Here is a 10,380-nt window from a genome sequence, read left to right on the forward strand (position 1 = left end):
CAAGCTTCTTATTGCCAGCATGGAGCCCGACACTGGGCTTGATCCCAGGAATCGTGAGATCGTGACCTGAGCAGAAACCAAGAGTTGGATGCTTAACTGACTGAGTCACCCGGGGGCCCCAGCCTACATTTTTTGATACCTGTTATATGCCAGGCACCGTTCAAACAACTGAGGACAAGATACACATGGTGCTTTACCCTTGTGGAATTCACATAGTGAAGAGAGACAAGAAAAGTAAGCATATAAAAGTACTAAAGATTGTCCTAAGTGTTATGATGGGAATCGTTCAAGTCCTAAGATAGGGAGTAAAGTGAGACACTTCTTCTTAGAGTTTTAAAATTTTTGTTTAATTGTTAATTTTGAGAGAGAGAAAGAAAGATTGAACTCAAGTGGGGCAGGGACAGAGGATCCAAAGTGGGCTCTGTGCTGACAGCGGAGAACCTGCCTGACGTAGGGCTCCAACTCAGGAGTCGTGAGCTCATGACCCGAGCCACCCAGGCGCCCCTCAAAACTTTTAATGTTAATTTTGTTAAGTTTTATTTATTTGAGTAATCCCTACACCCCGTGTGGGGCTCAAACTCACCACCCTGCGATCATGAGCCGCATGCTCCTCTGACTGAGCCAGTCAGGTGCCCCTAGGCAGGAAAGTGAGACACTTGGGGTGGAATTGCCCAGAAATGTCTTTTTCTAGAGAGACATTGAAGTTGAATGAACGTCAGCCATGCGAAAGGCCAGGGGAAGCATGCTCTGTGTAGGGGAACAGGAGGCCCAAAGGCCTTGAGCTGATCTAGAGCTTACCATAGGCTAAGAACTTAGGGTCGTGTGGAAGAGGTATTTTGAACAAGGGAAATGCAAAGATGAATTTGGAAAGGTGAGCAGGAGAACATTCATGCGGACTCTCCCAGGGCATGGTGAGGATGTCGGACTGTGTTTTCTGAGCCGTTGGAAGTGACTGGAAGATTCCATGGAGGGACATAGAACGATGTGATGTTTGTTCTAGCCCCTGTGGGGGAGAGTGGGTGGAAAGAGATGAGAATGGATGGGAGGAGGAGGGAAGTCACGAGGGGGGTGTTAAAGACTACACAACAGGAATCGCTCATCGCTAAGGCCCGTGTCACCGAACTGAGACTTAAGAGTTTAGGCTGTCCCCAAGTTGGAATCTTCAACCAGTCCATCAGGAATCGCTTGATCAATAGGAGTTGGGCAATCTGCTTGGTAATCCTTACCTTCCCCTGTAGGGAAAGTAATCTTGCAATAACCAACCCAACTTCTGCCTAGTATAACCTCCTTGTTCCTGCTCCCTCCTGGGCATAAAATCTCTTGCCTTATATAGCTCTTTAGAGCGTCTTTCTATTATCTAGACTGGATGCTGCCTGATTCATGAACAGCTGAATAAGGCCACTAAGTCCTTTGACATGTACTCAGTTGTTTTTTATTCGTTAACAGAAACTACTGCTGTAGCCCATGTGGAAAGTGCTAGTGGCTTGGACCAAGGCTGAGGCAGCGGAGCTGGAAATGGCAGGGACGTGCCAGACCTGTTTTGTAATTAGAATTAACAGGGCTTCCCCGTCGGTTGGATGTGACGTACGCGTGCGCTTACGCGCTCGTACGTGCGCGTACGTGGGCTACGTGCTGTATGTGTGCTTGTGTGCTCTCCTACATACGTGCACACGGAAGAGGCACGTGGCAGAGGACAGGTGTGGGAAAGGTAGGAGTTGGGGTTGACTCCTGGGTGTCTCCCAGGGGCAACTACATGAATGGTGGAGCCGCCATTTTTTGAGGGGGAGGTAGGGTTTATGTGTCCTTGTTCGTAAAAATAAGGCACTGTTTTTCCACGGAAGTATTCTTAGAAAACCTATCCTAGTACTAGGAGGAGAATGTTTGTTAAAGAAATGATTTGAATATCCTGTTACTTTGACTTTATTTATTGATAAGGAATCTCTGTGGCCAACTGTGGGGCTCGAACTCATGACCCCAAGATCAAGAGGCGCATGCTCTACCGACTGAGCCTGCCAGGCGCCGCCCCCCGGAGATTAACTGTGACTTTCATTACTGCTCCTTTTCATTGCTTGCCCCTCATAAGTCCACACCTTCAGATTTCTCATTTTTACTCTTAGGAGGCCTGGAAATCCAGGTAACATCCTGTCAGCTCCCTGAAATTCAATCGACAAACCTTTATCAGCTTTCTTCCGTTTTTTCCTCATCCCTTCCGGTTCTGGTAGAAGCTGTGCTCAGGATCCTGTCTCTTGCAGTACTGTGAAACAACTAAACTCAACCGGGTACATTTGAAGATCTCCTTGGCTGTATGAAACGATTCAGGAAGGAGGTAGCATCCCTTCCGGCAAGGAGGGCGATGCCCTGAGGACCTGCACAAGATGGAAGACTTTTACAGGCAGCAGCGTGGGGCAAAGGAATTACTAGCAAAAGAAAAGAAAGGATTGTTGCAGGCCTGAACGGTTGCTTTTAGGGGGGGTGGGGAAGGAAACTGCCAGGTTTTTAATCTGCAGATTGCACCTAGGGAATAATTGACTGTTGCAAGGTGACCCTCCTGGGAAAAGTTGAAGCTGAGATAATCTTGGTTTGCTGTCTGTCCCCCCAAATGGCTCTGTTTGGGGCTGGTTTCTGTTGTACTTTATTTTTATCTTATTTTTAAGTTTTTTTTTTTTTTTTTTTTTTTTTTNATCTTTAAAGGTCTGAGCTAGAAGGGAAGCCATCTTGGATTTCTTTCTAGGTCTGCAGGACTGTTCGTAAATTCCTTTCAACCAGAGCCTGATGTGCACCTGCTCTGTGAGTGAGTTGCCAAAGGAAAACTACCTCGTCCTTGACATACTGATCCCTGCCCCGACCCCCTGCATTCCCTGATGTGAAGCCCCGTGACTCCTGCCTAGATGCTCATCTATAATCTTCTGCGCTTTTTTACAAGATGTTAAAAAGTACCCAAGTTCGTAAAAACAGTTCATTCTCCAGAACACCTTCTTTCCTGGGAAGTGTGTTCCCCGGGCAGCTGTCCTAACTTAGGCTGGAATAAAACTCTCTTTGTTTCTTTTTTTTTTTTTTAAATGTTTTATTTATTTCTAGGAGAGAGACAGCGTGAGCAGGGAAGGGTCAGAGAGAGAGGGAGTCACAGACTGAAACAGGCTCCAGGCTCTGAGCTGGCAGTCAGCACAGAGCCCGACGCGGGGCTCGAACCCACAAACCGCGAGATCATGACCTAAGCGAAAGTCGGACGCCCAACTGACTAAGCCACCCAGGCGCCCCTCTTTGTTTCTTTTAATGCTTATTTATTTATATTTGGGGGAGGGAGGGGCAGAGAGACAGAGAGAGGGAGACAGAGAATCCTAAGCAGAATCTCATATCTGTTAGCAAGGAGCCCGAGGCGGGGCTTGAACTCTCGAACCAGGAGATGGTGACTTGAGCCGAAGAGTNTTCATTTTGTCTCTATAAAAGCAAAAGCAAAAAAAAAAGTCTCTTTTTGTCCCATCCTGCTCCCTCTATTGCTTATTACAGTCTTTCTCATTTCCTTGTTCTCTCATTCTCTAGCTCTCTCAACCCCTTTGCATAGCCAGACTTCTAGAACGAGTTGCCTATACTTGATGTTTTTCCTAGTTTGGCTCTGGCTCTAACCCCTTGGCTCAGTCTGGTTTTACCAAGTTGTGTCAATCAGCCGTTTAACGCTGATCTAATGAACATTTGTGAGCTGTCATTTTCTTTGGCTTGCTTTTTTTTTATATTTTATTTATTTTGGAAAGAGTGAGAGCAGCGGAGGGACACAGAGAGAGGGGACCGAGGATCAAAAGCGGGCTCTGCGTGGACAGCAGAGAGCCCGACGCGGGACTCGAACTCACGAACCGCAAGATCATGGCCTGAGCCGAAGTCAGATGCTTAACCGACCGAGCCACCCAGGCGCCCCATTTTCTTTGGNCTTCCTGTACCAAACACAGGGTGAAGACCCCCGAGTCAGGTCTTCCATGTGATCTCCGACAAGATTCATCTGAGTGCCACCAAAATGTCATCACTTGTGTGTAGGCATGAGTGGTTCACTCAACAGGTCTAGAATAAAATTCCTCATTTCCCCCCACCATAACTTCTCCCTCTCCTTTATTATTGTGATCTGCATCATTGTCTACCTGGCTGAAAAATAACTTCTTCCAAGAAGCCTTCCTTGATTGCCTTCTCTACTTGAGGTCGTACTGCCATGTATTCCTTTAATTCTACTCGAATAATGGTATTGCAGCCGTTTATTTAATTATCTATATCCTCCTATACAATCAGTGTAAGGTTCGTGAGTGCATGAACTCGTCAATCTGAAGTTGTTGGGAGGCAGTGCTTTAGCAAGAACGTTCATTTGGCATCAGAGAATTGCAATTCCGGGTATATAGATTGGGGGAGCAACCCTTATAGTGTCCCATTGAGGGAGCTAAAGTCAGGGGTTTTTAAGGTGTAATGGGAATGCATGTATATGTNTTCCACCAAATGTTATTGATCATCCGATTCAAGTATGGAATAGTCTGTTGGTGGGTTAGGCTGCTGAGATTTGAGGGTTTATTCGCTATTGTTTTCTGATGAATCCACTCATCACTGATAGGAACCTGTGACCCAACTGAAAAAATTTTTATTTATTTTTAAGTTTATTTTGTGAGAAAGTCAGAGAGTGGGGGAGGGGCGGAGGTGGGGAGAGAATCCCAAGCAGGCTCCACACTGTCAGCGCAGAGCCGGACGCAGGGGCTGGAACTCACGAATCCTGAGATCGTGATCCTGAGCCATAACCCAAGCATCAGATGCTTAACCGACTGAGCCACCCAGGCGCCCCCTGAACTGAAAGTTTAGGACTTCGGTTAGAATTATACTCTGGTTCCTAGGCACACATTTCAGAAAAAGCTACTTTACTCCACAATGTGGGGAGTTTCTAAGTACACCGGGAATTTGCTGGGATCCTTCCCTTTCCCATCTACCTCATTTACTTAAAGATGTAAAGAAAGGGTNTGTGGGAAGGCTTGCGGGGCCAGAAATCACCAGTGCTTTCAAATCTTGGAGATCCTGGGTGTATCTTCTGGCTACCCCATTTAGAAAAGGGGAACAGAGATCAGAGGGAGAAATTAACGTTCTTGCTTCATCTGACTTTCCACTCCCTGAGAGATGTACCCAGAGACCTTGGTCGTCCCTTGGAAAAGGCCACTCTTCTCCAGCGTCCCCGAACTGCCATTTAGCTTTTCTATCTTTAGCTCTGCCCTTTGCTTCCCAAACACCCTTTGTTTCCAATCTCTGAGTCTGAATAGTCTCTCCTCCTTGTCAAGAAACTCGCATCCCATTTCACGTGGATAGGCCGAGCGCCGTGTTCAACGCAGAGATGGACCAGTGAGATCCTTCTCGAGGGAAAGATTTACTTGCTAGTGGTGAGGGATGCAGTCAGCAGGCAGCAGGCAGCTTCCGGCCCTCAGCGCTGCCGGGTCGGCCTCGTCTGTGGAGGTCATGGCCTTCCGGGGCAGGCCACGTCCAATGGCTGACAGAGGCCGTTGGTATAAAAGCCCTGTTATTTTGGCCAGATGGGACACCACTTTGGTGAGCAATTTTTTTTTTTTAAGATTTTGTTTTATCTCTTAAAGTTTATTTATTTTGAGAGAAAGAGAGAGAGAGGGAGAGAGCGAGCGAGTGAGCAGGGGAGGGGCACAGAGAGGGAGAGAGAAGGGGAGAGAGAGAGAGAGAGAGAGAATCCCAAGCAGGCTCCGCACTGTCAGTGCACGGAGCCCGATGCGGGGCTCGAACTCATGAACCGTGAGATCACGATCTGAGCTGAGATCAAGAGTTGAACGCGACTCTTGGACTGAGCCACCCAGGCGCCCCCAAAGGTTTTATTTTGTAGTCCTCTCTACACCACAGGTGGGGGCTCGAACTACAACCCTGAGATCAAGAGTCACGTGCCCTATTGACCGAACCAGCCAGGAACTCTTTGGTGGGCAGTTCTATCTTCAGACACCCCCTTTGGGTTAAATTAGGCTGTTATCAGGCCTGCTCCGTAGCTCAGCTTCTCCTTTCTCTCCTCTCCTCCTTCCTTTCAAACATGGTGATTGGAAATAGGCNCATATTTCTGGGTAGAACTTGCTTGACGTTTGTCGTCGGTGGGTGAGCAGGCGGTAGTGGGGGTAGAGTGTGGGAATGGGTGGAGACCTACTGCTGCCCGAGGGAGCTGTCGGCAGTAGCGGCTGCACTACTCAGAGACCAGCACCTCTCTTGAGTGCTGCCATCCATTTCCTTTAGAGATCATACAGTCCAGATACGTACTGNCATAGTTCTGCTGTTTTCCAGTGATTCAATTCTGCCATAGAAAAGGAATGAATTGGGATGGGTGAAAGTCATAACAAGTGTTAAGCATCAATAGTAAGCTCATAAGATAATAGGCAAAATTCAGAGGATGTGTTAAGTGCAGGTAATGAGTAGCCACCCAGCTGCTAAAGCAGGCAGAACATAAAAGGTTTTAAATATAGATAGTAAGTCGTTTAATTAAAAAAAAAGTTTTAATGTGTCTATTTATTTTTGAGCGACAGAGACACAGAGTGCGAATCAGGGAGGGGCAGAGAGAGAGAGAGAGAGAGAGAGAGAGACAATCTGAAGCAGGCTCTAGGCTCCGGGCTGTGAGAGAGAGAGACAGAACATGAGCAGGGGAGAGAGAGAGAGGGAGACACAGAATCCGAAGCAGGTTCCAGGATCTGAGCACTCAGCCCAGAGTCCGACGCGGGGCTCGAACCCACGGACCGTGAGATCATGCCCTGAGCTGAAGTCACCCAGGCGCCCCCAGACAAGACTGTTCTGATGAGTAGAGGGTGGTGATTGGAAGACCAAGACCACATCGCGAGCATGCTACCTCTGGCTGACAGTTCTGTCACCCCCTAAACGGGCCACCCGTTGGTAACAGACATCCTGTAGGGGTACAGTTATGGCTTCATGTGTGTTCTTCCCAAGGAAAACTAGGGACTCTCACCTCTGCTGAACAGGCTTACTGACAAGCTACATCTCTGTCCCCTGTGCTGGTCTCTGCATCTTTCCAGCGGGGCAAGTGTATACCGTTGATCTCAGCAATCTTCAGTGTGTGAGTTGAGGTCCCACAATACATGGTTTGTATCTGCACCATCCGTGGGAGAAAGGCTTATGTGGAGAGAGGGGAGAAAGAGACAGACAGAGAGAAAAGGAGATAGAAATCTTGAGGAGAGTAGGAGAGGGAGAGAGAAAAGGAGAACATTCTAAGGATTCTGCTGTGTGGTCCTTCCACCCTGCCTGTACCCGATTCTAAGTTTATTAATCTATCCCATTTTAACCTTCTTTTTTTTTTTTTAAATTTTTTAATGTTTTATTTATTTCTAGGAGGGGGAGAGAGAGAGACAGCGTGAGCAGGGGAGGATCAGAGAGAGAGGGAGTCACAGACTGAAATAGGCTCCANAGAGCCCGACGCGGGGCTCGAACCCACGAACCGCGAGATCATGACCTAAGCGAAAGTCGGACGCTTAACCGACTAAGCCACCCAGGCGCCCCCATTTTAACCTTCTTGTTCCGCACTGTATTTTACTTACTTTTATTTTTTAAATGTTTGTTTTATTTTTATTTATTTTGAGAGAGAGAGACAGAGTGTGAGCAGGCGAGAGGCAGAGAGAGAGAAAGAGAGGGAGAGAATCCCAAGCAGGCTCTGCACTGATGCGGGGCTCGATCCCACGAATCCCGAGCCCATGACCTGAGCTGAAATCAGGAGTCAGACGCTTAACTGACTGAGCCACCCAGGCGGCCCTCCTCATTGTAATTTTAAAATGATTTAATAAACTCTGTATTTATTATTTGTGTTTTTTTTGTATTTATTATTTGTGTCATAAGTTGGTTTGTGAATCTTTCTGTTCTGTAATCTCCAGGATTCTGGGATACCTTGGCTGATGGTGCTGATGGCCACCCATTTTGTCAAAGTGATTTCCCACATGCTAGAGTAGGTCACCATTATTTTATTTTCTTATTAAGCAGCTCGGCACTCTTAAGGGGCAATTACAAGACAATGCCACTCATATGTAATAGGAGCTTTATCTGCTTTACCGGGAAGCACGCTCTAGCTTTAGGTGGTAATGGTTTTAAAATAAGTCTAGGTGCACCTGGGTGGCGTGGTCGGTTAAGCGTCGGACATCGGCTCAGGTCATGATCTCAAGGTTCATGGATTTGAGCCCCACATCGGGCTCTGGGCTGGCAGCTTGGAGCCTGCTTCAGATCCTCTGTCTCCCTCTCTCTCTTCCCCTGCCGTGCTCATGCTCTCTCTCTCAAAAATAAAAAATAAACGTTAAGAAAGCCCACACATTCTTTGTTCCTTCTTTCCGGACGTGGGGTTGAGTTTCCTTTTTGAGTGTGGGCTGGACTTCCNAGAATCTGAAGCAGGTTCCAGGCTCTGAGCTAGCTCTAAGCACAGAGCCCCTTGTGGGGCTCGAACCCATGACCATGACCTGAGCCGAAGTCAGATGCTTAACCAACTGAGCTACCCAGGCGCCCCTCGAGAGGCCCACTTCTAATGAATCGCCACTGGGCTTTCCTCTTTGCTTCTCTGTGTCTTGGATCGTGGTGTCTTGGGGACATGAGCCGCCTTGTTGTGACCTATGGTATGTGGCCCATCTGGTAGCAGCTGAGGCCTTTGGGGAGCAGCCACATGAGTGAGCTTGGAGAATGCTTTCTTTCTCCGTGCGTATAGGACGACCTTAGCCTTGGCCAGCGTGATGACCTTAGGGCAGACCCTGAATCAGAGCCGCCCAGCAGGCCGCTCTCAAATTTTTGACCGACAGAAACTTTTAAATATTTGTCGTTTTGGGCCACCAAGTTTTGGTCACTCAGCCCTTGGTCACTAATACAACGATCCACTTTGACGGGTGGCTGTGGGCGAGGCGCTCTTACATAGGAATATTCGTGAGAACAGGGTCCTTCGTCTCCCGCCCAAAGTCTGGCTTTCTCTGGTTACACACACCGAGAGCAAGGGAAGCGTCCATTTGTAGAGAATCAAGAATCAACGTTTCCAGGTTTTGTGAAATTGCTGGAATCTCTGTGTTGAAAATAGGCCTGTTTTCGTAAAGCGGTGCGCTCTTCGCTGATCTTTCAAAAGCTTGGAATGGTTTGCTGTGTGTGTGTGAATGGTAGATGGTACCCCCTTGGCAGTCCATGCCTCGTGAGAAGCAAAAACCTTCTGGGGACCTAATGCCTTATTGTGGCACCTCAAGTTCATATTGAACCTGAAATTGTATTTGACGCATCAAAACCCAAACCTCCCGGGGCGCCTGGGTGGCTTAGTCGGTTGGGCGTCCGACTTTCGCTTAGGTCATGATCTCACGGTTCGTGGGCTCGAGCCCCGCGTCGGGCTCTGTGCTGACTGCCAGCTCAGAGCCTGGAGCCTGTTTCAGTCTGTGGCTCCCTCTCTCTCTGACCCTCCCCTGCTCACGCTCTCTCTCTCTCTAGAAATAAATAAAGAAAACCTTAAAAAAAAAAATTAAAAAAAAAAACAAAAAACCCAAACCTCCCCTCCTTTCCCCTGAAAAAAAAAAGAAACCTGCTCCCTTCATTTAGTACTAGGTTTACATCAAGCTTTGGGGAACCTCGAAGATCCAACGCTCGCAGCAAAGCTGATTTCTAGTCCCACACAACTGAGTCTATGTGCTGCCCGTTCCCATGGCCGATCTGCCTCGTGGTGACGCCAGAGTCCTGTTTTTTCTTTGCAGATTTGATGAAAAGGTCCGAGATGTTGGGGAGAAAGAACTACTCTGGCCTTCAGGGATTCTTTCGCGGTCCCGCCTTTCCATCAAGGATTAGCTGGAGATTTTGAGGGATGGCCGTATGCCTTGATTTTTTTTATTCTCCAGCAGTGCACTCGCGCAGTTTGGATGGTTCTAGAAACGTGTCCCTTTTATGGGACTTCTAAAACTGGGTGGCGGGAGATGAAAGACCCTTTTCTCACGAATATCGCAGAGCATCATGTCCTTAAGGCTTGGTTTTTCTCGTCACCAAAAAGAACCCAGCGATTTCGATCTCAAAGTGGATTTCTAAGGGCTCTGTGAAATTGTGGGGCTCACCGTCTGTACACGGGAGGCACTCCCGTTTTCCACATTTACCCGTCACTGGAAGCCATCACCATGCCTCTTACTCATACCTACTGCGTAGTATCTCACGGTGCCTGTTGTGTAATTATACTACCTGCTACATCATTGCTAACAGAAAACAAATCAGTCCAGAGAATCATGGGAGTAGATGATTCTGTCCTTTAGAAACTGCTCCTTGCCTTCCCCCTCCCCATGTCATCCAACATATCTTTTAGAAAGACATTGATTTTCTTTTGTTGGAATATTTATGAATTCTTTATCATTTTTACCAGAATACCTT

Source organism: Crocuta crocuta, unplaced genomic scaffold (genome assembly GCF_008692635.1).
Source record: "Crocuta crocuta isolate KB4526 unplaced genomic scaffold, BGI_CrCroc_1.0 scaffold467, whole genome shotgun sequence".
Taxonomy (NCBI): domain Eukaryota; kingdom Metazoa; phylum Chordata; class Mammalia; order Carnivora; family Hyaenidae; genus Crocuta; species Crocuta crocuta.